General features: G+C 37.5%; 1 protein-coding gene across 1 annotated transcript in view; it reads left to right on the top strand.

The window, feature by feature from the left end:
• Positions 1–10,542: 10,542 nt before the first annotated feature.
• The window catches only part of LOC124366315 (dual oxidase maturation factor 2), a 140,768-nt gene continuing 123,438 nt past the window's right edge, over positions 10,543–27,872 (top strand). Inside the window, exon 1 of the mRNA XM_046822763.1 lies at positions 10,543–10,704. The gene's annotated coding sequence lies outside the window, so the exon portion shown is untranslated. The remainder of the gene's footprint in view (positions 10,705–27,872) is intronic.

Genomic DNA, 27,872 nt, shown 5'->3' with positions numbered 1-27,872 from the left:
GCCCCCTCGTCACCCGTTAGGTCCGGCCCTGTCTCAATAAACACCTTGAGCTCACATCTCCCAGAGGAGTCGACAATTAAGCGAGGGTGGCGCAACTGGCGGCGGAGCGGCGAACCACCGGACCGAATCGAGACCAAGGCTCACGCGGGCACATCACGCTCCTGCACCTTGATAATTATCATTGTTTCCAGGATAATCCTGAGTCTGTTGGCTCAGCGCCCACAGTTCTTGCCAGAATCCTTGCTGATAAATATTCTATGTTTGGAGAGTTTGCAGGAATTTTAAATCAGTTTCGTCATGATGCTTTTTAAATTCGGTACAGCGCTGAAGAAGTAAGTGATGTTTATGGATAGAAGAAAACTGTACCAGACAAGATCTTTGAAATCCATAAAACAGTTAAATGAAATTCAACTTACAGAGACTAATAATTTGTGTCGAAAAGAAATTGATTAAAGTTTTAGTACATAGTGTATGTAGCTTTTGAGGTACCTATATTATAAGCCTATAGTGGGACGAAATCTGAAGTCGGAAAGTCGGATAGCACAACAGTTTTAGTGTGCATCTATGGATAACATTTTATGGTATTAGGTTGAGTAGTTTCGATCATTTTAAAATATACTATAATGTAGCTAGTGAGGTAAGGACTTAAATTCTCAGGCACAACATAATCACGAAAATTATCGCAACTGGCCATGAAAGGAGCCAAAACACATTATCCTAATCAACAGTGAAATACTACGCGTATTTTAAATCTATAACTCGCTGATTTTCCAAAACAATTGGACATTTGTGTAGTTTCAACAACGTTCTGTACTTTGTTAAAGCTTGTTATTAACAATGGGTGATTTTAAATGTAATAGGATTTCGGACATTCCTCGATGAATCGTTGAATGATAGAACAAATATAACACAACGTTCGAGGATTGAAATCTACCCACTTCTTCAAGTGTAAATAGTACGGTAATAGACTGCCACTAACAGGTAATTACATACACATGTAATTGATAGTTTACTGGTAGACGTACAACACGAAATCCAGACTGGGGAGAATGATAAGCGATGTCAATGCAAAGGAGCCAAGAGCACAAACAACATGTCGCCGCCGAACTAACAAAGGTGGAACACTGGGGAAACAATGTCGGCATTTCCTGCAGTATCGCGGCGCGTCATCTGAAGCATAGAGGACAGGAAGGTGATGTTCGGGAAGGGAAGGGGTGTTGGGCAGCCACTCGTGTTCTTATTTTTTTGTCCTTGGCCTGAGTGTCGTGCTATGTGTACGAAGTTTCGTGCAAATACTACAATCCTTTCAACGCTCAATAATCCGACTGTACAGGTTTTAAAACTGATTCACAGTGAGCAGACCTGTTTGTGGTCCGTACTTAGGCGCTATACTTTATGTTTCTAATACTCAAAAACCAATTACCAGTCACGGGGAGTTCACGAGAAGTGAGTGTGTTAGAGGGTTTTCTCTATTTTCCACGATGTATAATGGAAACCTACAGAACACTAATTTTACCTAAGAATTCTTAACCTTGTGGAGATTTCTTATTTGATCTTTATCAGCTAGTTTTCTTGAAAACCACTGTGGAGATTATGCATGTTATCTAACCAAACTGATTAGTTTGATATACAGTACTAAGTTTACATTGTGTCATCTCTACACGTTCAGAGAGATTGTCTGAGTCATTTTTTAATTAGGAATTGGAGTAAATGTAAGAATAAAAATGTTTTATTATATTAGAAGTAAAACATAAAAACCGACGCTTACCGGACATTTAACATATTGTAGATCTACAGTATCGAGAGAAAAACACAATTTCAACAGATTCCGTGAGAGAAAACACGATAGGATGTTTCAGCCTCATAGATACTTGACATTCTCAAAATACAGTGATCAGGTAGAGAAAAAATACCACATAAAATTGTACGAAATTGTAATATTGTAGGTAACAACATTTTAGTATTCATATAAACTTTGTCTGAGAAGTATACATTTTTTAGGCACCCAAGTATAAAACCCATATAATTCTACTGTGAGAGTGCTATAATTTCTAATCGAACATTTGTAGTTTGATCTACTTAAATTACGAAATAATGTAGTCATGTACGATGTATGAATGCACTCGATTCCGGCCTCTTAGTTCTCGAGATACAGTGCGTGTGAATGGTAATTGGTTTTGACACGATTAGGCCTACACCAGTTTTCTAAATCAGCCGGAAGTCTAGCTACTCTAGGCCGTAGATTCTGAAAGAAAATTACGGATTGTGAGAAATGATACTGAAGACGGCAAAATCTTCAGAGAAGGTGATAAAGTTTCCTGAGATTACGAAAAGCGATTAGGCGAAAGCTGTGGCAACCCTACCTCGTTTTGAACCCCGTAATGATACACTGCTTGCACATTGTTTGTGATTTATTCAAGAGATAGTGAGAAGTACTTTTCATAGATCTAGACAAGGCTGACTTTTTGCCATATCTGTTCGTCCAGACCCGTACTTAAGTGGATGACTTCGGGGAATGGACTTGCCAACGTGATGTCAGACTCGATTGGTCCTACAGAACTGTCAGACGTATGATCCAAGAAATAGCCTTAGGGTAAGCGTTGAGTTATTGAAACAGAAATTGTCAAAGGTTGAACAACGCGGGACTAGAATCCACCAGTCAGCTCACTACCAAGGCAGAAGCGCCTCTGTAATTGGGTGGATGATGGACGCCTCATAAAATGCCACTTTGTTGTGTAGCTCAGTAACTCGTCTTAAAGAGTAATTGTTGAAAGAACACGACATTCATGTAACTTCGCATTGCAACACTAAAACAATTTCAACGATGCTATGCCACGTTTAAGACCCTTATTTATAAAGAAAACATTTTGTTCCCTTCTCAGAAATTTGTATTAAATGTATTTGAAGATATTCTATAGTGATGAAATGAAATATGCCTTTATTAAAGAGGCGGAGTTAGGGCTGTAAAGCCCTCTCTACCATTCAACCTCATATCATACACAGTAAATTTACAATAATTGAATCCAGAAACATGTAAACTGTTAAAACCTATTTCAACTTTATGATAAAATGTAAACAAAATTGCTTAACTCACCTAAATAACTCATCAAATTAAAAATATAGTTCGTAATGAAAGATAAAGAAAAGAAGCTAAAAATGTAAAAAAGAAAATAACAAGAACAATAAAACATTTAATCGCTCCAAACACACTGTCTGACCTCACACACAGACGGTGTGAAAAATAAATTTATAATATACCGGGTGTTCCAAACTTTATGCACACTGAAGGGATCTTGAAAACTGTAAGAGATACAACAAAGATTAAATGGACAAAGATGTGCGTAATAACAAAACCAACAAATCAATGTGGGTTATTGGTTGCGTAGGTCACTCGATGTGCTCAAAAAACTGTTTTTGATAAAAATTTTCAAACTGACGCAGCTCTTTTATTAGTATCTATAATAATAATGGAGCGTTTGGAATAATGGAATCTATAATATAATAATGGAACGTTTTTATATTTAAAAAAAAAACTGTATTAAATTTCTTCTAGTTTTTAATATAACAATGAAAACATTTTCAAGTCCAGCAAGCAGGAGATGTAGGGTTTGAGTAAACTTTTTTAAATGGTATTTTTTTGCTGACTTCAAAACCCACCATATATGTTATAATTTTCTCGTGAGTTTCGTCAAATATTTATAAAACCCCGTTTTTCGTATGGGTGTTTGAAGGGAATTGGTATTCTACTATTAGGATGGTTGGTAAACCTGACTGATATTTCACAGCACACAGCGTTGGAATCAGCTGTTTATTGAAAAATCGAAAATTTCTGACAAGTTAATTCTAAAAATAGCTGTTAAATATATTTTTGTGACTAATTACCACAATACTGTTGCATTCAAATTGTATCACAGTTTATAATAAAAATAAATAAAAATCATCATATGAAAATAATTAAACAACCCAATTACATTTTTGACGCTACTCTAACTAGAAACGAATACAATTAAAAACGTAACTATTGTACATAATAGGAACGTAAACGTAAAAATTCAGTTTTTGAAGTAGCTTTTAATTTACAAAAGGAGTTAAATGTGGCCCCTTCTCTGCTTTACGCACATAATACAAATATTTCAGCACTGCGAGTTGTTCTGTGTGTTAAGCTTTTGTTGGTGATTTGCTCCCGAATAAAAAGTCCAATAGCAGCTGTTGTTTAAATTTAATTAGGATTTTATTTTATTATTTTTATACAACGATTTTCATCCCTATTAATATTATAAATGCGATTGTAAGTTTGTTTGTTACGTTTTCACGTGAAAACGACTTAACCGATTGTACTGAAACTTTACATGAACATTCTTGAGGTTCCTGGAATGAATATAGGCCTACTCTTATTTCAAAAATACCTCCGGGTTATGCCCCACTGGTCTTTAAAGAAACGAAAACTTATATCCTGATTTCTACAGTTGTGTAATATTAATTGAACGAGCCTGTAAAATTAATCAACTGTTCTGTAAACTTCTTATTATTTTCAATTTCTTTAAATTTATAGTTTGTACATTTTCAGTAACCATATGTTATAACGTCGATTTAGATTTCAGCTGTTATGTAAGTACTAATCTACCTTAGAAACTGTCCTAACACATAAGAAGGTCACGCAGGCAGGTGACAAAATGATATTTTGCTGGACTGTTATTTTGAACTAATGTACCAATTCAAACTCGAAATGTTCAATAATATTTAAAAACTTTTACTATAAATTTAAATACTGATATAAAACCCTTCTTAGTTCTTTTTTGACAGAAGTAGCCTTCTCTGATCTGTGTTATATATTTTCTTGATCAGGAATCAAAACAAAACCAACTATTGAACAAAACATACTAAGAACGAAGAAAATTACAATGGCCATAACTATAAAATTTTTAACGTACTTATTTTATTGATTGTGGCAACAAGGCAAACTCAAAATTGGCGTCGGAAATATAATTCACTTGATCTAGCAGGACGTGCAACGCCTACTAAATTGCGTGCAAAACAGCAGATAACTGCTTGCAGTGCAGATATAAGAGACAATGTAGTCTGACTTATACTATACTATTAAAGACTGTTATGGAACTTATCTAAGTTGTCTTTTGACAAAAATAGGCTTCTCAGAGCTGGGTATGTACGTATATTTTGTTTGTCGGGAAACAGGTAAAATCAGCTTTAGAACAAAAAATAATTGGACTGGCGTAAATTAAAATGACCATAAATATACACTTGTCAATATATTTTCTTGATCACACTCAACATTGCCGTCGGAAATATAGTTCACTTGAACTAGCAGGACGTGCAACGCCTACTAAATTGCGTGCAAAACAGCAGATAACTGCTTGCAGTGCAGATATAAGAGACAATGTAGTCTGACTTATACTATACTATTAAAGACTGTTATGGAACTTATCTAAGTTGTCTTTTGACAAAAATAGGCTTCTCAGAGCTGGGTATGTACGTATATTTTGTTTGTCGGGAAACAGGTAAAATCAGCTTTAGAACAAAAAATAATTGGACTGGCGTAAATTAAAATGACCATAAATATACACTTGTAAATATATTTTCTTGATCAAACTCAACATTGCCGTCGGAATTATAGTTCACTTGAACCAGAAGTGTTCATACAGGTGCAAAGCCTTTGAAATTGCGTGCGATGCCGAGGGTAACTGCTAGTTCTTTATAAGATTATAAAACATAACACAGTTTGAAACTGAAATGCTACCGTGATAATCAGTCAGTAGGTTCTCACAATCATTGTAAGGGAGCTAGCGAATACGTGGACTGGAGGTAAGTTTGAGAAGTCCTGCACTAGCTGTTTCTCAGGATTCACACACGATTTCCAACATTGTAACAAGTGCGTCATACACGTGTGAGTGACGGTCATTAAATATCTATACATTCCCATTTTACACTTTGGAGTAATCAGATATTTAATTTTTAAGGCCACGTAGCTGGAATCCTAAAGTCGAAAGAATAAAAATGTTTAATAATAATAAAAGTAAAACACAAATAAATACCCACACTTATAACATTTTAACACATTGTAGATCTACAATATGAGAGGAAAACACAATTTCAACAGCTTCAATTAGAGTAAACACGATAGGACATTTCAGCCTCATAGATACTTGACATTCTCAAACTAAAGTGATCAGGTAGAGAAAAATACAAAATAAAATACGAATTTTCAATATTCTAGATAGTATTTTCTTATAAGCTTTTTCTAAGAAGTAAAAATTTTTAGGCGCCCAAGTATAAAACTTACGTATATCATTCTACTTTGAGAGTGCTATAATTTTGAATCGAGCATTAACATGAGTAATTATTATCCGTAATTTAATCTACTTATATTGCGAAATTTTGCAGTCGTGTTACGCATCTACTATGTATGAATGTTCTCAATTCCGGCCTCGTAGTTTAGAGATACAGTGCGTGTGAATGGTAATCGATTTTGACACGATTAGGCCCACACCAGTTTTCTAAATTTCAGAAGCAAAGTTAACCAAACGTTCACAAACTTACAATTGTTCTAAAAAAAAAGTAAAGAATGTCTTATTTTACCAGGCGAAGTTAGGGCTAAGAAGCCCTCTCTAACACTTAACCTGGGGACCAACGGCTTAAAGGTGACTTCCGAACCACCACCAATGACCGGGCAGGCGGGCCGCTTGCAAGGACAGGATCGCTCAGCGGTCACCTGTCCAAGCAGCAGCCACGCTCGGCGTTGCTTGATCTGGTTATCTTGCGATAACCGCCGTACCCACTACACTGCGCCATTGGCCATTGGCATTGGGGGTTGTTCTAATTCCCTAAAAGAACACAAAAATTGCTAACCTTGGCCATCCTGGATCTCTTTGCTTGTTTATACCCTCAAATGTCCTTTTTAGAAAGTACACATAGGTCGCCATAAACAGACCTGCTTTATGTTCTTTCTTCCCGATACTTGTTTGCATTCTATACCCAAGAGAGGTCTCGGATGAAATGGGTCTTTATCACTACTGCCTGTCTCTTCAGCTGTTTAAACAGTCGTGCCACAACTAAAGCTTTATACCTGTTAGAAGTTTGCACTGTCCTCTCATCTCAAGATGCGGCACGTAAGTAAACGTGAGAAACTCAACTAATTATAAGTCTTATGCGACAGGTGGCAAATTGTAATCTATTTTTTCCTGTACAAATCGCACCAAAAATTGGTAACACAATACAAATCTGGAAACATTTCAGTCTTGTTTTGGAGATACGCCTTCAGTCAAAAAATATTGGACTGCAACTGGTTCTGGTAACATGGCGATAATAGTGAGAAGCCTGCATATACCATTAAGCAGTTTAGGTTTAATTAGAAGACAGTAATTTGAGAATAACAAAATATTGGGTTGTACAAACAGAGTGCAGTCACTTCAAACAATTCGAATATCATTCAAGACGAGTTTATGGCATACGAATGCACAATCAGTACACTGACAACCGTCACTGGAAGTGGGAAAATTGCAAGGGTGAATGTGGTACGACTGAAGGTACTATATGTTTGACTGTAGGTTCGATAATATGGTGTGGATGTTCTAATTTTAATATTTCAAATAGTACTTTGACAACTGCTCATTTTGTGATGGTTTGGGAAAATAAAATGTTTGCTTTTATTTCAACTATTAGTTTCTTTAGGTACGATGACCAGTTTTGAAATGTGTTGAAAGAACGGTTTTGTAGACGTCTACTAGTAACTCAAGGTGACGGTGAAATCAAAGGGTGTACCTGGCCGTTTGGCTATTTCACATTTAAACATAGTATAGTTTTTGCGTGTATTGTTATATTGCTATGACGGTAAACCATCTCTGGCGGCAATAAAGTCAAGAAAATTCCCTGCACTTATTCTATTTGTACGCGCCTAAAACAGAGCAATAGAGTGGTTTACGACCGGGCTAATAGCAACTTATTTTTCTCACATTATGTTCTTACTTTCAAACATGGAAGATAAGTATGTCTCTGTAATTCGCTGTCCAAACCGATATTACAATTGGAACGGAATTTAAACGAAATTATGGACACAATACAAATTCTTTTTACGATAACGTGTAAATAAAGAACGACAATATTCAAATGGCGATAGGTTAATTGAGTATGGTTGTATTGCCGTATTTGTTTTTGCGTAACATTCAACAGTGTTTAAAAACAATTTCTAATTAAGCCACTAAATAAACTTGTACATTTTGATGATTTGAAGGTCGTACAATACTTACAATTTAGCAAAATATTAACGATAACATTAACATTTCAATGTTATTACAAAATAGCACTAAATGCGAATGTTTGCGGTAAGAACAGTGAATTTTACGCAAAGGAATTATTGTATTTGAGACTTTGTTATTCCTGAAGCCAGTTGATTAATTTTGAATCTTATCAGAATGAGTACCATTAAGTATTTATTTCTGTGATAAAATCTCAAAAACTCATTATTGCGTGAAATATTAGTCCGAAATATCCGTTTTACTGTTTAAAATTATTGGATTATTATATTGGAAACGGCCCCATTTTATGTACACTAAATACAAAATGACACTCATATGAGTGTATTATGGTGGTATAATTTTTAATACTGATAATTACTCCGTAACATTACTAAGCATTAACTTCTGCAATGAAGACGACTGTGTTAATTAGAAATTAACTACAGGGGCGTGAAGGTATTCTTGTCCACTAAATACAGCTTATGATATAGATTCTTCTGGGGATCGCTTTCTGAATCTCTTTCAGAGAGTAAGCATCTTTTGCTACTCCTGGTAAGTTCTCGGCGAGCTCCTGCTGGAATTCTTTTGTTCCTATAGCCTAGAAGTGCTGGTTCTGTAGTGCCATTTTCCTTTCTGGGGTTTCTGCACACCTTGTCCAAAAAGTTAAGACAATAGTCCAAGCTAGACATTACAATTCGGCGGAAGTTGTTCAATGTCTACGCTGTTCTCTCTTCTTTCATCTTCCGCGTGATAAGTGTTTCTGACCTTGCCCATCTTACACTGGTAAGCCCGGGCGTTACCATTGCTTGTGAGGAACTGGGTCAGATAAAATTTCACTTCCCCACCTTGCTACATCTCCTCATGAACCATAGTTGCCCCTTGTCTCTTTCTGGCATCGGGCGTACACAGGCTTCAAGGGGGGGGGGGAGGCGAACCCCCATTTCCCGCAGCAACCTTCTTCTCGAGTCCAAACCCACAAATATGAGGACAGTTTGAATACTGTTTGCTAAGCATTTCTTGTGCACCTTTTCTGTGTTCTGCCAAAGTCTTGTACCAATACAATATTGCTGCAGGCGTCTGTCTACACATTCGTACACGAGCAAGGACGGCGTGACAAACATGAATATCCGCCGCTTACTCTCGTCTCTGATTCCCCTATGTATTATAGATGGTTTACATATGAGGCGATCCCCATTGTCTTGCAAGACTAGGCAATACTTTTGTGTTCCGGATATCGTATCGGTTTATTATATCATCACCAACGAGACCACTCAGCGATTGTGCTCAATAAATGAATTAGTAATCTTTTGTAATGACGAAGTTAAATTTTATTATCACAATCGTCTTTCATTCTTTTTTGCCGTAAAATAATTAAATTGGTTCTGCCAAAAGGGTCAGTCAATTAGTTTGATTTCCTTCTTTTACAGATCGTCTTTATCTGCATCTCTTTTTTTTGTTAGTGTATGATTATTTATCGGTACTAATAGCAGTACTCTTAAGGTAGTACTCAATATTTAAGGAGTACTTTTAAGGTAATACTCGATATTTAAGGAGTACTCTTAAGTTAGTACTCGATATTTAAAAAGTACTCTTAAGGTAGCACTCGATATTTAAGGAGTACTTTTAAGGTAATACTCGATATTTAAGGAGTACTCTTAAGTTAGTACTCGATATTTAAAAAGTACTCTTAAGGTAGCACTCGATATTTAAGGAGTACTCTTAAGTTAGTACTCGATATTTAAAAAGTACTCTTAAGTTAGTACTCGATATTTAAAAAGTACTCCTAAGGTAGCACTCGATATTTAAAAAGTACTCTTAAGTTAGTACTCGATATTTAAAAAGTACTCCTAAGGTAGCACTCGATATTTAAGGAGTAATCTTAAGTTAGTAGGTACCCGATATTTAAGGAGTACTCTTAAGTTAGTACTCTATATTTAAGGAGTACTCTTCTGAGGTAGTCCGCGTAAGCTAAAACGACGTGAAATCAAATTTTTGATTAATTTGTTACGATTTTTTCCAGTAAAGTAAAATAATAATAGTGCTGATAGAAATTGTTCATAGGCAGGATATGTGCAGACGCAGACATAGACCTTGCTATTATTTCAAGGTGTGAAATACTCGACCCCAGAGTAATACTCGTAGTACAGTGCAGCATGACCCGGCAAGTGTCTGCACGCGGAGGGGGGGGGGAGGAGGGCGGTGTCGCCCACAAATGTCCAAAAAGAAAGTGAAGACGAAGTCGGCGAGCGCTGTGTGGATAGCAGGTAACTTTCTCCTTCAGACCACAGTTGCGGTGCCTGGTAGCCGGGAGACACACAGTGCCGTGTCGCTGTGTTGTGTCGTACCGTGTCGCGTGTCGCGTGTGTCGTGTGTCGTGTGTTACAGTGACTGAGACACCTACCCACCCACCCCTCTGATAAGGGAACATGTTAAGGGATAAGCCCTCATACCGCAGGTACCTCTTGTAATAATCATTTTGCGTAATGTGTGAAAAACTCAACAACGTTTTTTGAAAGATTTCTTTGTTACTTTCTATGTTGTATTAGTTAAAGTGAAAAATATAAGTTTGGTTATGTCAAGAAAAATTAGTCAATAGGCTATATCTTAAAAAGAAAAAACTGAAAAATTCTGAAAAATAATAAGATATAAGATAATATAAATGTAAGACTGTTTAAATAAGATATTTCATGAAGAATCTTGGAGCATTGGAAAAAGTTTAATTTAATATCACTGGTAAATGGATACAAATTTTCCAATATTAATTGTATTCTTGCAAGGCCTTTCAGAATCAATGATTCCGTCATCAGGCAACTTCAAAAATGAATAATAATAATAATAAAAAGATATTTCATATAAAATTTGCGTATCGTGTGCAAACACAAAGCTCCACGCACTGTACTAATTTTAATTAGAGCTTAACGTATTAAATATGGAAAAACATTGAAAAAGTATTGTTTAAAACAATTAACTGGGAAACATTTCGTATTGAAAGTTGAGATTGTGCACGAAACGATTAAACTTGATTTTCCCACTCTTGAGCGATGAAACGAGCAAAGAAACATGGCACACTGAAGGTGTGGGAAAGCTCTGGGAAAAGGATATTGGTAACCCTGCAGATCCTCAGAGAACCTTGACATGTTTATTTTTTTCGTGTGTATATAAAATAAAGAACAATACATATTATTTGTATCTGGAGAACAATTTTCGTAATTGTATTTTTTAAACATTCAGTTTAAGGTATACATGCTAAAGTTTATTTTATGCAAAAAGAAAATATCATTGGCATTAATGCGTAAAGTTTAATGTTTACAATATTGTTATGCCGTTAACAAAATTATACCAGACAGTTCAAAAGTCTCTCAACGCCCAACTAAGACATACAATTAATTGATGAAAATGTTCCAATAGCATTCAGGAGCTTGAAATCACAAAAATAATGCATTGAAGAGTTTTCAATATAGCTATCTCTCTTCAAAGGTATTATAAACTCCAGCGTATTCTCTAGAGATTGTCTCATAACGATGTCTGTCTTATGTTATCAGGTGGTGGGAAACGCTCGTTAAAACTCGTTAGTTAGTCTTTAGTTAATAATTGTCAATTTATTGCTCCTAGGAGAACAAGACTGTCCTTATGTAGCATCGCTATCCTGAATGTGTATGAGTTACTGTTGTGTTAATAACAGTATTTTACTGTGTTAGTAGAAGTTTATTGTGTTAACTGTGTTTATGATATGTGACATTTTTTTGTAATTTTTATAATGTTAAAGTTGTCAGAAATGCTAGTAGAGGTTGCGTTTTGTAACTCAATAGACCGATGTCTTGAAGGGCCCGCGCACGTAATTAAACAGATAGTGCACACAAGGATTACTGCCCTTTTACTTTTTAACTCTACAATCAACAGCGTTGTTCCTTGGAAAAAAGAGGAACCAATGTACCAAGTTTCACGTTTCCAGGATCTGTATATCAAGTCTTATCGTACAGACGGGCTGCTCTTTGGCCGGATGACCTTCAAATTCGTAGAGTTCTTCCTTTGACCAATAGGAACATATGTACCAGGTTTCAAGTCTCCAGAACCTTTCTACTAAGAGTTATCGTACAGACAGGCTAATAGACAAACGGGCTGCTCTTCAGCCGTATGACCTTCAGATTAGTAGAGTTCTTCCTTTGACCAATAGGAACATATGTACCAGGTTTCAAGTCTCTAGAATGTTTCTATTAAGAGTTATGGCACATACAAGCAGACGGACTTTCCCTTGACATTTTGATTCCAAAATCAATAGAGTCGTTCTTTGGACCAAGGGGAACCCAAGTACCAAGTTTCACGTTTCTAGGACTCTTCTATCAAGAGTTATTGAGAAGTCGGACGGGAAAAAATTTCAATAAGACATTGTCGGATCTTGAATAATTGTGTGCCATATTCCTTAACTGTTTTATACTCTTATAGCTAATGACTGTCTTGAGCCAGGATGATGGAGGATTTAATTTTAGTCTTAAATTAAAAGATTTGAAAATAATAACTTAGTTTCCGATTACATCGCCGATTCCACAGCTATCTCCAAGTTTTCCAGTTCACACATTCCATCCAAATGCTAGTAACATAATTCGTCCTCACTGTGGAGAGACATCGCTAATAGGTTAAACTGAAAGTGGCAATGCCAGTGATACATATCCGCTTGTAAAGGTGAGTGGGGGGATGGATCTGTGACACGATTGGCTCGAACTCTACCAGGCAGCAATCAATTATAGGCTGCTAAATGTTGGCTAGTCTAACGCTGTCTTTGTCAAGGTTACTTTCCATATCTGCTCGAAACTTAGACTCTAGGCGTGTAAAATTAATATCTTTTACCAGTTTCAGCAATTCTTCAGTATGAATGTTGAGTTCAATTCCAGTTCACCTTTCTCTTTGTGCAGCGTTTGGAATCTAAAGCTGTCCACATAATTGACTCCTGAAATCTGGAGTCATGATCGTCTGAAGAGATCCGATTGTGCAGCTGATGAGACAATGAGAATACCTCTTCGCCTAGATTACAACATATTTAGTAGTATAGGTGTCTGTCTCTGATGTCGAAACGATGTGAGAGACCAGGTCGAGCTTCTTCGTCGTCGCATTTATTTTTAACTATTCAGACGAACATGACTCCAGATTCCGGGAGTCAAGTATGTGCTAGCGTTGGATTCCAGATGCTTGAGCTGGCTTGAAGATAGTTTTAATATTACGCCTTATTAATACACCACCTGTATTGTCGGTAGTACTTTGATTACAAGTAATATAGATCTATAAACATTCTTCGCTTTTATTTGGTTTTCGTTGTGACACATTCTGAACATTTTTATATTTTTTCATTATTAATCTGTGTTGTTGTGTACTCATTCTCCTATAACGACTTGTGTAATATCTTATTGTTTGCATTCCAGTAAGTTATCTTCATCTGATATATAGAATATACTATTAATATTCAACACTCCAAACTTCTGGACTGGATAATGGTGTGTTGGAAAGGTATGTGTCTGTTGGTGTGTTTTGTATTCCTATATATGAAGTGTTCTATACCTCAGCCAAAATCTTTTTTCATGTCTGAAATTTCTAAAGGCCTACTGTTTGTTAAATTTATTATTGCCGATTAATGATTTTAAAGGATGACAGAAACTCGTAAATAATTAGTATCATATTTGTAGTTTTTTATGATTGCCATGAAGTGCATTGAATCAATCAACCAATACAGCAGACAATTACAAGAGCACTTTTTATGAACTTTAAGCAATCTCAACGCAGTGTTGATTTTGGTTCACATTTACTCAAATCACTCTTCTTGGTGTGTTCTGCTCTGTGTTGGATCTGGTTTATATGTTTAACTAGCTGTTCCCCGCGGCTTCGCACGCTTTTCGTAAACTTTGTCCGCCTATGAGCACTGGTACAAGTGAATTATATTTCCGTCGCCAATGTAGAATTTGCCTACAAGTAATCGTGGATCGTGGAATTTCTTGATCGTGGATTTTCTTGAAACATCCACGATCAAGAAAATCTTTCCAAAATGTATGTTTATTGCCATTGTACACGTACATGTACTTTATTAGAAAGTTGTGTAACACTCAAGCTTTAAGTTCAACCAGAAATTTATTTTAAATACCAATATACATAAAACACTTAGCGCCTTCAAGTAGTGTTTGGCAATATAATATACGTAACTGTCTTGTAATTGCAGTTTATAATGTGCAGGCGCTTTGATAACTTTTATATTTTGCAGCGCCACCTGGTGGTGAGTTCCGTTAATGGGCATAGCATATAAACCTTCTACGTTGAAAAATACATGTAAATACAAATTTTAATAATGATCGGTCAAATAGTTTCTGAGCCTATAAAAGACATACAGACAAACATTATGGTTTCTTGAAGTTATTTTTCTTTATATCAGTGATTTTCTCCTGAAACTAACGTGGGTAGTTAAAGTAAAAGGTGCCTCCATAGCCACCAATGTACGCGTATTACTTTTATCCGTTGTTAGAATTCTTCTTGACGGACTTCGTTTCTTTCCCTATACGAATGACTGAACTAATGTGGTTTAAATCTACCTTATCACAGTTGTGACTTTTTACCTGTTTTATAAGAGTATAAAAGTCTTGTAAACGGCGCGGTTTTGTACCAAGCACGTTTTATTCTATGGCCTTTTTCTCGTAGTCCAAAATTAAGTTAGGATTTTTCTGAATTAAGAAGTTTGTAGCTACAAATTCCACTTGTAGGCCAGACTAATTTTCTTCCTGTCACTTTCTCGTGCCGTCTATCGGCAATAATACTCGTATTGATCTTATAGCAAATGTTTTTGTCTGAAACAGAGAAATGTGTTCGTAATTGCCTTGTCACTCGCGCAATTTATCGGCAATAATACTCGTATTGCTCGTATAGGCCTACTAAATGTTAAAATATCAATTAAAAATGCGGTAATCAAGGAGAGCGTATAAAACGATAGCAACTTCTTAACCAATACAGCATAGACTTTCTACATTACTAAATAGTAAATTTTAGATGGTAGTTACTGTACTTTATAGATACAGTTCAAATAATCTTTGTAAGAAGGAGATAGTAGCACCAGGTCAATGTCATATTAATTATTCACTTGCAACATAAGAACATAGCAGAGCAGCGATGCGCGCAAGGCCAAATTAAATTTGTTTATTGCGGAATGAAATTGCGTTCCTCAGGATGACGTGTCTTGCATTGTCAAGGTCGTTCTTTTGGTATTTTCTCTGATGGTAAATGTCACAAACAAATGGGCCCTCTATGCCAAAGAAATAAGTTTGATTCTTTAAATAGCAAGTTAGGTTCTGAATAAAAGTACTGGTTCTACTGAATTTTACTGTTGGGATCATAGTGTCACTGACGTCATTAAAATTTTATTTTGGTAGTAGCTTGGTATTTTTTTTTGTATGGTAGTGAGCTTAGTTCAAATTACTTTGGGGGTATTTTTTATTTCTTCGTGATTCAACCATTAATACGTTAAACATAAATATATCTCAAAGTGTATATTCACAAGATATTGTGATTAATTTAATATACAAACAAAACGTGTAGTTTACACGGGAACAAAGCTAAATTTGAATTTGACGTGTTTTTAAATTATGTTTGAATTTAAATTGTAAAACTTACTTATTGTTATATTCGTAATGTACGTGTAACGTATTATAACCGTGGTTTAATTCAATTTAAAATGGAATGGAACTGAAATTCACTGCAGAGTGGCAGTCTAAATGCTACTTAAAGATAAAGACAGCGTATGTTATATATCTCAAAAACAGTTTGTTTGTACTATTGACCAAAAGTATTTCCCCTAAAACATAGATTCAATACCTAGTTCCTAACATAGAGTATTTTTGTCTTCTTAAAAGATACATTTTTTAATAATTTTAATAAAATTTTATTAAATTTTATAAAAATTAATCGTTTTATATGTTCAATATTTTTGTTTTGTTCTTAATGAAAATTCTTTTTATAAGGAACTAATTTCAGATATAAGGAAACTATGGTAAGAGTTTGGTTATCCTACATCCAATAATAACTGAGATATGCGAAAGAAAAAATAATGAATCAATAGGAAGAATGCAAAATACGAGTACAGATCGCTCCAGCCTGCGTGAAGCGTGGTGAGGGGAGGGTGACGAATCCCCCACCCCCCGCAAATAACCTACCCCTCTCATAGCTTGTCCGAGTCCAGCCCGCTCCAAAGTCCACACGTTACTACAATACAGATCGCCCCGCCTGACACTGACAATGACAATACTACGTCTGGCGTGAACTGTACCAGGTGTATTCCTGTGGACTGGAGAGGGAACTATGGCTCGTGCGCATGCGCTCGTCGAGGTTCATGTTAGATGGCTTGGTCTGTACCTCTAACATGTATTTATTAGTAAATAAACTTACATTAGTGTTGCTCAATCACGATATTAACACCAAGTTAAGGCGTAGTGAACAAATTATAAAGATTATCTGAGGCTGGAAAAATGTCATTTATGTCTATATGTCTGTCTATATGTGTGTCTATCATCACGATACATCGAAAACGAACTAAGCAACCTATAGACTTGAAATTGTGCATGAAGCTTCATTTATATATGGGAGACACTGAGTACGATGATGATGTGTCTCATTACATGGGAATTGGCTGAGCTTTGGCAATTATTTAAAATTTGATCTCATGGGTAACCATGATGTCGATTACAGAATAAATAAATTTGTAAACAAACTCAATACTTAAGGGATTCAAACATATGACATATTTACACAATCATGTAAACTAACTATACCAACACATAAAGCATAATTTTATAGCGACTTGGCTTGCAGACCTTTATTATTTTAACACCGACATGAAATCTAACTTAAAATCTGAATGGATTATATGGCAAGATATGCCGAGCAAGATGTTTTATGTATACTTTAATTTTGCATTAAATTTAATTTCTACAAGAAGATCTATAATGCGTTATTTTTGTTTCAATTTCTTTTTCAACGATTGTCTTTCGGTCTGTTTGTTCACAGGATGATTTGGAATTTTGTAGCAACCTCAGCGAAGCCTGTTACGACAAGTAGTGTGGTGTACTTCTACCTTGTAATTATATATAATATAACCTATGCTAATATTTAAGATTTTCATGGACTAATGGTCATTTTATGGATCCATAATAAAATTAAACTGAAATATTGGTTTCCTTCCAAACCTATTCTATGGTGGTGTCAAAAATATTGTTTATTACTCTAAAAAGATAACCCTAATTGAGAAAGCAAATGTTCCTTAATGTTCAACATTTCGTTGGTCGTGAAATTTTTTGGCAACAGTATCTTCAATAGCGGTAGCTGAGCGAGTAAAAGGTGGAAAAGAATGGATTTCTCATTATCCGGTGGAGCTTAAACAATTACCCGCGCATGTGAATTGCGCCAGAGCGAATAATTGGTTGAACCGAAGCGCCCGCGCATGCGCGGTGAACCAGAGCGCCAGTCTGGACTGCGACTGCGCTGTGGCTGGTGATCGCAAGAATGCGGCTTATATAACCAAGCTGACCATCCACCGCGCCAGGTCATAGTGTTAGTGATCTGCGCGGACCTTTCGGGTCTGTCTCGTATTTTATATTTAACGTCCTAAAATACCACTTGCAGGTATCAGGCATGCTTCTTTTATTTCTGTTCTGTAGATTACACAAGAAACCTTGGAAACATCAGCTATTTATGACAACAAAACCTGTAATATCATCAAATAGCTTACGCTCAGGAGGCAGTACTATCATCGGGTATCGTTGAATCGGGAAGCAGTGCAATCATCAGCTATTGTTCACTTGGAAAGTAGTATGATCATCGACAGTCGTTGACTCAGGGATCAGTGTGATCATCCACTATCGTTGTCTTAGAAAGAAGTACCACCATCGACAATCTTTGATTTAGAAAGTATTACGATCATCGACAATCGTTGACTCAGGGAGTAGTGTGATCATCCGCTATCTTTGACTTAGAAATTAATACGATCATCGACAATCGTTTACTCAGGGAGTAGTGTGATCATCCACTATCTATGACTTAGAAATTAATATGATCCTCGACAATCTTTGACTCTGGGAGTAGTGTGATCATCCGCTATCTTTGACTTAGAAATTAATACGATCATCGACAATCTTTGACTCTGGGAGTAGTGTGATCATCCGCTATCTTTGACTTAGAAATTAATACGATCATCGACAATCTTTGACTCTGAGAGCAGTGCAATCATCGGTTATCTTTGAATTGAAACTATATACATAGAAATTCAGATATGTTAAAATTGAGGAAAGACCTGAAATCTCTGTAAGGACGTTGAGGGTAACGTCCGTAATAACTTGGGTTGCACGAAACCTTGTGAAGACATTCAGACAATCCCTGAGTGGCAAAGGAATAGTCGTATATAGTAAATGGCGTTCCAAAGTCTACTACCAACACAGCCTAGACCGGAATCTCCGTGGTTCGTGCTCCACACGAAGTTAGGGCTTCGCATACTGTTATTCTTCGTTCATAATCACTTTAAACGTCACTTGGGTATATTAGCTTGCAACTGAATCCTTTATAACTAACTGACTTTTAATACTGTAACAAATGGGTAATTCGGGGAATTTGGATTGCTGACCTTGACCTTTCTCTATATTCACGAGGTTGCCATGCACTGCCGATTTAATTCCGAATTGGTCCAGGGCAGGGGTGTATGTGCACCAATACGAGAATAGAGGCAGGGATAAATTTTGAGTCGAACAGCATAGAACGACAACTTTCGAACAGTTGCCATGATCTTGGAGTCGGATTGGTACAGAAAATCCCTGAGGGCATGAAAAAATTCAATGAAACAAAAAATTCAAAACTCGACTAAACTCTTTCTTGTGTCAAAGGAGGTTTACTCGACTGATAAGTTAATGATGGGCCGCTGGGATGAAAATTTTGAAAATAGCAACAACCTCGAAACCTACGTTTCTAGTACATACAAGACGTATTGTGTTGCATCCTATGTATTTATCTTGACAAACGTCATTTATCTTAAGTACTTTTTTTAGCTACGTTAACCCATCCATACAATATTGTAGTTGTTTCGAGCAATAAAGAATATTATTACTATTAATATTAGTTTTATTGAGTCCTCACTAAGACAATTCGAGACACGAGCTACGTACATACACATGGAGATAATTATCTCGGCTACAAATTACACCTTGAGAGCCTCAGACGGGAATAATCTGTGTGAAAGTTCCAGCTGGTTGAGTATCACAACTGGTTGCTTCTCATCTCGATGTTCACACGGAGCAACAATCCAAAATCGATTTAGAGATCCAAAAGTCGAAGTTCACTTTAAAATCTTTTGTGTTTAGGTTTTCTCTATTTTCACTTTTTTAATGACACTAAGAGACTTCTATACTTACTTGTTCGTATAAGGAATTCGTGAATCCCTCATACGATATAACAATATTTAAAGTAATAGTATTATCATGAGAAAACTTTTTTTATCATAAAACGTCAAACAAAGAAAGAGCCGACATCGATTTTCGTGTTAGTATCCCACTTCTATCCGTGCAGGTGTGATGTGTGATTGTGTTTCTCCTACTCGTGACTTGTGCTCGGGACTTGAATTCTCTGCAGTGGCAACGCCTGGACTAGACTACAAGCAGTTTTTGGGTATGTTAGAACCCTTTTCTTTTCTTCTTTCTATTATTTATTTTTGTATGTACTAATACCTCTCCCACCTGATAAAGATGATATATTTCAATCCTCGAAACGTTGTGTTATCCCTTTTGTTACCATATCGATGGCAAATGTCCGAAATCCTGTTATTCTGAAGATCTCCTGCTTTGCTGATAGGTTTATTGTAGTGTGGCCAAGGAAAAACGTTTTCGAATAGTTTCTAGTGAATGCGCACATTAAGAGCTGTATTTCCATTTATCTTTGTGCGAACAGAAACAGGCCCTTGCTATCCTCCATGCAAACAGCTCTGGGCTATGATTAGAGAGGCTCGGAGGACGCGAGTGTCTCTACTGCAAGAACGCGTCGGTATGGCAACGGATGATAAGTGATCGAGCGATGTGAAGTGGCCTTGTCAGCTATAATCTGCAGATTCTTGTGTAAAACATCACTGCCAGTCGAACGGTAATAGGCCCTTGCTATCCTCCATGCAAACAGCTCTGGGGCTATGGTTAGACAAGCTCGGAGGACGCGCGTGTCTCTACTGCAAGAACGCGTCGGTATGTACAGCGGATGATAAGAGATCGAGCGATGTGAAGTGGCCTTGTCAGCTACAATCTGCAGATTCTTGTGTAAAACATCACTGCCAGTCGAACGGTAATAGGCCCTTGCTATCCTCCATGCAAACAGCTCTGGGGCTATGATTAGACAAGCTCGGAGGACGCGCGTGTCTCTACTGCAAGAACGCGTCGGTATGGACAGCGGATGATAAGAGATCGAGAGATGTGAAGTGGCCTTGTCAGCTACAATCTGCAGATTCTTGTGTAAAACATCACTGCCAGTCGAACGGTAATAGGCCCTTGCTATCCTCCATGCAAACAGCTCTGGGGCTATGATTAGACAAGCTCGGAGGACGCGCGTGTCTCTACTGCAAGAACGCGTCGGTATGGACAGCGGATGATAAGAGATCGAGCGATGTGAAGTGGCCTTGTCAGCTACAATCTGCAGATTCTTGTGTAAAACATCACTGCCAGTCGAACGGTAATAGGCCCTTGCTATCCTCCATGCAAACAGCTCTGGGGCTATGATTAGACAAGCTCGGAGGACGCGCGTGTTTCTACTGCAAGAACGCGTCGGTATGGACAGCGGATGATAAGAGATCGAGCGATGTGAAGTGGCCTTGTCAGCTACAATCTGCAGATTCTTGTGTAAAAAATCACTGCCAGTCGAACGGTAATAGGCCCTTGCTATCGTCCATGCAAACAGCTCTGGGGCTATGATTAGACAAGCTCGGAGGACGCGCGTGTCTCTACTGCAAGAACGCGTCGGTATGGACAGCGGATGATAAGAGATCGAGCGATGTGAAGTGGCCTTGTCAGCTACAATCTGCAGATTCTTGTGTAAAACATCACTGCCAGTCGAACGGTAATAGGCCCTTGCTATCCTCCATGCAAACAGCTCTGGGGCTATGATTAGACAAGCTCGGAGGACGCGCGTGTCTCTACTGCAAGAACGCGTCGGTATGGACAGCGGATGATAAGAGATCGAGCGATGTGAAGTGGCCTTGTCAGCTACAATCTGCAGATTCTTGTGTAAAACATCACTGCCAGTCGAACGGTAATAGGCCCTTGCTATCCTCCATGCAAACAGCTCTGGGGCTATGATTAGACAAGCTCGGAGGACGCGCGTGTCTCTACTGCAAGAACGCGTCGGTATGGACAGCGGATGATAAGAGATCGAGCGATGTGAAATGGCCTTGTCAGCTACAATCTGCAGATTCTTGTGTAAAAAATCACTGCCAGTCGAACGGTAATAGGCCCTTGCTATCGTCCATGCAAACAGCTCTGGGCTATGATTAGACAAGCTCGGAGGACGCGCGTGTTTCTACTGCAAGAACGCGTCGGTATGGACAGCGGATGATAAGAGATCGAGCGATGTGAAGTGGCCTTGTCAGCTACAATCTGCAGATTCTTGTGTAAAAAATCACTGCCAGTCGAACGGTAATAGGCCCTTGCTATCCTCCATGCAAACAGCTCTGGGGCTATGATTAGACAAGCTCGGAGGACGCGCGTGTCTCTACTGCAAGAACGCGTCGGTATGGACAGCGGATGATAAGAGATCGAGCGATGTGAAGTGGCCTTGTCAGCTACAATCTGCAGATTCTTGTGTAAAACATCACTGCCAGTCGAACGGTAATAGGCCCTTGCTATCCTCCATGCAAACAGCTCTGGGGCTATGATTAGACAAGCTCGGAGGACGCGCGTGTCTCTACTGCAAGAACGCGTCAGTATGGACAGCGGATGATAAGAGATCGAGCGATGTGAAGTGGCCTTGTCAGCTACAATCTGCAGATTCTTGTGTAAAAAATCACTGCCAGTCGAACGGTAATAGGCCCTTGCTATCGTCCATGCAAACAGCTCTGGGCTATGATTAGACAAGCTCGGAGGACGCGCGTGTTTCTACTGCAAGAACGCGTCGGTATGGACAGCGGATGATAAGAGATCGAGTGATGTGAAGGGACCTTGTCTGCTACAATCTGCAGATTCTTGTGTATCACTGCCCGTCGAACGGTAATAGGCACTTGCTATCCTCCATGCAAACAGCTCTGGGCTATGAGTTGATGGAATAGGATCTCTTGCTTGTTGTGGCGGCCAATGGTTGATGTGGTTACCTTAAATTTATAATGGTTTTGCAGGTTATTAATAGATTTGTAATTGATTTCAAATTAATTTTCTATGGATTAAATGTATATAATGTTGCAACATTCACTGATATAGTATTGATAAATTGTTCCTTGACTGAAAAAAACCAAACTTCCAATAAATTCAGAACGCATCTAAGTAATTGTTTATCTTTGTTAAAGGATTTCTTTTGACCAGTACACATTTTCGTATTTTATTAAAACTGACTTGTATTAGGTGTACATATTTTTTCGTAAATATTTTTCATAAAGTAAATGGTCAAAAACATCTTTGAACCTACGTGAGGAAGAAAAGTATTTCTGTAGTGCTAGTCAAATACGGTGGTTGATGTGTTAAGTGTAGTTACAACTATTCTGTAGCAGTCTTAGTATGCACTTATTTTTATTAACGTATACTGTACATATATTTCTAAATTTATTTTGTTCTTTAGTGTAATGTGTTTCTTTTTTATTATTCTTTCTGTCTTTTTATGTATTATGTAGTAAGCGTACAGTGTTTTAATGGAACTCAGAGCCACGCACTCCTGTGCGCACTCCTTCGTCCCATGTGGCTCTTTATTCATATTGTAATGTGTGATTGATTGACAAATAAAGAATTTCTGATTCTGATTCTTTTTTATACAATTCAGAAATTGCCACTTTTGTAGCTAAATATTACGAAAAGCTACATAACAGTAACAAGATTGCCCATATTTAGATAAATCATGTTACACTTCCTGTGTTGAAGTGTGTTAAAATAAATTTAGTTTTCTCAGTGCAAATGACGTCATAGCTCTGATAGAACCAATTTAAGTGAATTCCTATTAGATTTTGGTTTTGAACAGGTTCTAATAAAAACGAAAATAGCGTTTTTTGCTTTCTAAAATGTGTGTGGTTTCCTTCTCTTATGTTACTTCAAATAACATTTATTATTAAATTGTCCCATTTTTTTTAACTTTATTTGTTCATTTATAGTAAATATCAATGTTAAATTACAATGTAAAATTTTGACCATTTATGAGTCAAGAAAGTTTTATTGTAATAATAAAAGAATGCGTTTACACAGATACAGCTAGATCAACAGAGTATTATAATTCTGTATAATAATCTTCCAATGAATAGTAATCCAAATTTTCTCAAAGAACCGCTATTAAATTCAATGCTTTCAGCTTAGACAAGGATAAATCTTCTTGCTAAACCTTTCGATTGCACTTATCAGTGAAAGATAATAGGAGTTTGTCCCTGTCAAAAATGAAGAAGGCTAAATAAAATTGCGTCTTCGAAACAGATGGAACTGGTGACCACAAACTATCTACATTATGTAAAATCTATCCCGTAACCATTATCATTCTGGTATTTTGGAAATGTATTGCAGTGCGCTCTATTGGCCGAGCACGATCTGACCGTGTCCTGCCATTAGATTGCGCCACGATTAGATACATTAGATTAGGAATTTGAAATTTAAAGAGTGTCGGTCCCAAGCACGCGCCCTGGGGCACTCCAAAGCGACCTTCGCCAGTTGCCGACATCCACCCACAGATAGTATCGCTGATAGTTTCAACAATGGTTGCGCAGCCCCGCAATAGTCGGCACCGGCAAGGCCAGATGATGGCTGTGGCGCGGACCGTCTGCCCGTATCCAGTTACGAAACGTTGCGTAAAGTGCGTAAAAGAGCGTGCTACATCCACACGCTATTAGCCTCAGATCGGAGTTCTCACGCACCGTGAAGCGGCACGCATTCGTTCGTTCAGTTTCGCTGCTGACAGTAATATACACGTTAGACACACACGGGTGAAAACAAGCGTGGCTCCAAAATGTGGTGATGACAAAGAAAAAAGCGGTGTGCAATACACAGGAAACAGTAACAGGAAAGGTCGAGTAAAGAAATAAAAATAAACTGACATTTTTAAATTAAATTAAAATGCTTGAACTAAATCATCGTGTTCGTGGCTGTATATGTTGGATCAAATACAATGTCAAATCAAATCATTAATTTATCATGGACAATTAGATAGATAATTGTAAAAACGTTGTAATAATTGTAACTTATTCTATCCTAGTAGTTGATAAGTCTTACTTCCTAATAAGTATCCCGTTATTTTATAGTTTACGTAGCCAAGTAAATAATTAATTAATTATACAGAATAAAAATATTTAACCCATATATATTGTTCAAAAATATAAAAAATAAATGAAAGAATGTTGATTCAAGGTTGTGCTGCTTACCAGTTTATGAACGGAATAAAATGCCTGAATTATTGAAAAATGATTTAATTTCTTCTGAAAGAAGTCTCAATTTTACTAGATTTTATTTCAAGTGGCAAAGCAACGTACATTTTAGGATCCAAACACGACATTGATTTTTCAAAAGTTTAGCTGTGGTGTTGTGGTATTATAAGAGCATCCTTATATCCGTTGCAGTGTAGCGGGTACAACGGTTATCGCAAGATAACCGGATAAAGCAACGTTGAGCGTGGTTGCTGCTTGGATGGATGACCGCTGAGCGATCCTGTCCTTGCAAGCAGTCCGCCTGCCCGGACGTTGGTGGTAGTTCGGAAGTCACCTTTAAACCGTTGGTCCTCACGTTAAGTTTTAGAGAGGACTTCTTAGCCCTAACTTCGCCTGGTAAAATAAGACGTATTTACTTTACTTTTTGCTCATATCGTGTTAAATACAAGTGGGCATGAGAAGGGAAAGAATGAACATTTTTAAAAGTAAAAATATAATCTAAAAATATGACCAACGATGGTGAAATCAAAATATATCCCCTAGGATATACCTTCCGTCAGCTATCAAGACTACCCATACCACACATCACTCTTACAGCCCTCTTCTGAAGTTTGAAGACTCTGCTAATCGAATCGACTGAAGTAGTTCGCAAAAAACCAATTCATACGTTAATATAGGTACAAAGTAGCCGAATAGCACGGTCACAGAGCAAATCACCTGAAATTTGTAATTCCTTGAATTTCAATAATAATCAGCAAATACGGTATTTTGAATTTATTGTCTCAAGTCCAAGAAGCGAGGTTTGGAAACAATCACCGTACTCGGATACTTGTCACCAACAACTCATACATGATCACCATGAGGTGACCACAAACTGCGATGCCCTTAAAAAGGATAACCGAACAATTTACCAAATATCAATCAACCGTGACCCTGGAGAGTAATGAGTTTTGAGTTCGCTGATCATCAAGACCGTTTAACTTAGGGAATCGGCCTAATCTGTCTGATGGGAGGTTTCCCAATTAAGCCCTCTGGGCGCAGTTCACCTACTGTAGGGCTGTCCAGTGGTCAACAACTACACATTCTAGGAACTTCAACTGATTGACACGATTGCGATGACCTTCACTGAACGGCCTGAACCCCCTCGGTGCTTTCACCGCATTAATATTTAAACACTCACCCACTGGCTTTTCATATTTGTAATGGACGTTTCTCTTGGTCCGATGCCGAAATAACCAGTTGTCATGCGTATAAAGATAATAAAACATACTCAGAGCTATCCAATCGTGCCCAATAGTTGCTTTTCATCATAATATAAAACTATGTAATTTCAATGTCCACAAATAGACCTCAAGAAGGATCACATTTTAGGTTACATCACATAGGATCTGGTATTTTCGTTACTGCTGAAGACACCTCAACCAATTAAAGGCCAGTCTCCATTGTATAAGCAGGGTTTCATTGAAATCAATGGAGAAAAATCCCATAAGAAAGAAATAGATCGTCAGCCGCCATAGCTTCGGTTGAGGTCGAAATGGAAGGGTATCAAAAGGGTTAAAAAAAGAAATGATAATTTTTCTCACGTCAAATTTTTCTTAGCTCGACACACTTACAGCCAAACTGTAAATGAATATTAGATCAGTTTTAACTATCTATATACATACACATAAATTGGCAACTTTCAGTCTATTATCTGCCGGTAGTATAACTATTATTTATGTGCCTAGGAAAAATATAATTTTAGAAAAATTATTATAGTTTCATGTTTTAACCTTTTCGATACCTTCCCATTTCGACCTCCACAAAAACTAGCGTTGCTAGCGATCAATTTCTTTCTTAGTTAAAAATTCAGTATCGATTTAAAAGAAAACTAGGTTTTGTGCTTACAAAGCGTAAATCGGCTCCTAGTTATGTGCTGTTGGAATGTGATAAAAACCATAAATACAGAAAACTCATGATGGCGATATAGTTTTTAGAGATACATAAATGTGATTATTCTACAAGTTTGATTTATCCTGTAGAACTACGAAAAGCTTCTTCGCAAATATTCCACCTTATAGCATTAGGACCTCTCTTACTCACAAAGGTTGGGAATAGTACCTAACTGTCGTGTGTGATTTAATTGTGTCAAGTTCAAGTTTGATTGTACAATCATAGGGGACGCCCTACCCGACTCTGCACATCATAGTAAGCAGTCACAGAGAACCGTAGTGGTCATCAACACATGAAGCTGACGTGAGACTAAAACGGAAGAACTCAGTGCTCTGGGAAATCCCTTGATAAGTCCCTAAGAGGCAGAGCGGTATCTACAACTAGCTATCCTGAAACTCGAATACCTGCTTGGCGTACAAACTGCTAATACAGGACCATAAAATTTACGACATCTCTCATCAGGGCCAAAAAAACTTCGCTTAGTACACCAACAAGCGTTTGAGGCGAGCTTCGAATTGTAATGAATTAGTGAGTTTTTATGGCCTTTGGGAGACCATCTATCAGTCTGCACCAACTTGTGAGGTAGTTCTGTTGTTGAATTCGGAAGTTGGCCCTCTTTCTAGACTCGTAATGGTGAACATCACTGCTATGAATCAAAGCACAAGTCGTCTTACACTACAGAATCAGCTCGAAGAGATAGAAGCAGGGCAAAGCCAGCAATCCTAGTTCCCTGAAGGCATTTGTACACGACTCTCTAGGTTTCAATTTTCATGATTGGGACAGCTCATTTTTGTAGTCTCAATAGTCTCTCAAGATTGAGTTTTGCGATTCGATTTACAGTCAAATGACTTCGCTTGTGCAACAATCCAAGCAGTATAGAATAAAGACGCAGCCCATGTCACATAAATCATCATATTCTCCACAATGTGTTGCAGATAATATCAGATTTACGGCACCTCTCATCAGGGCAAAACAACCGTGCTTGTGCCACAGTCCAAACAGCATAGAATAAAGGCGCAGCCTGTGTAGTGTACAGCATGATGATTCTGCACAATTTGTTGCAGATAATAATCATATTTACGGCACCTCTAGTCAGGGTAAAACAA

The sequence above is a fragment of the Homalodisca vitripennis genome, chromosome 7 (genome assembly GCF_021130785.1).
Source record: "Homalodisca vitripennis isolate AUS2020 chromosome 7, UT_GWSS_2.1, whole genome shotgun sequence".
Lineage (NCBI taxonomy): Eukaryota > Metazoa > Arthropoda > Insecta > Hemiptera > Cicadellidae > Homalodisca > Homalodisca vitripennis.
This window is presented reverse-complemented; position numbering and strand designations above follow the sequence as displayed.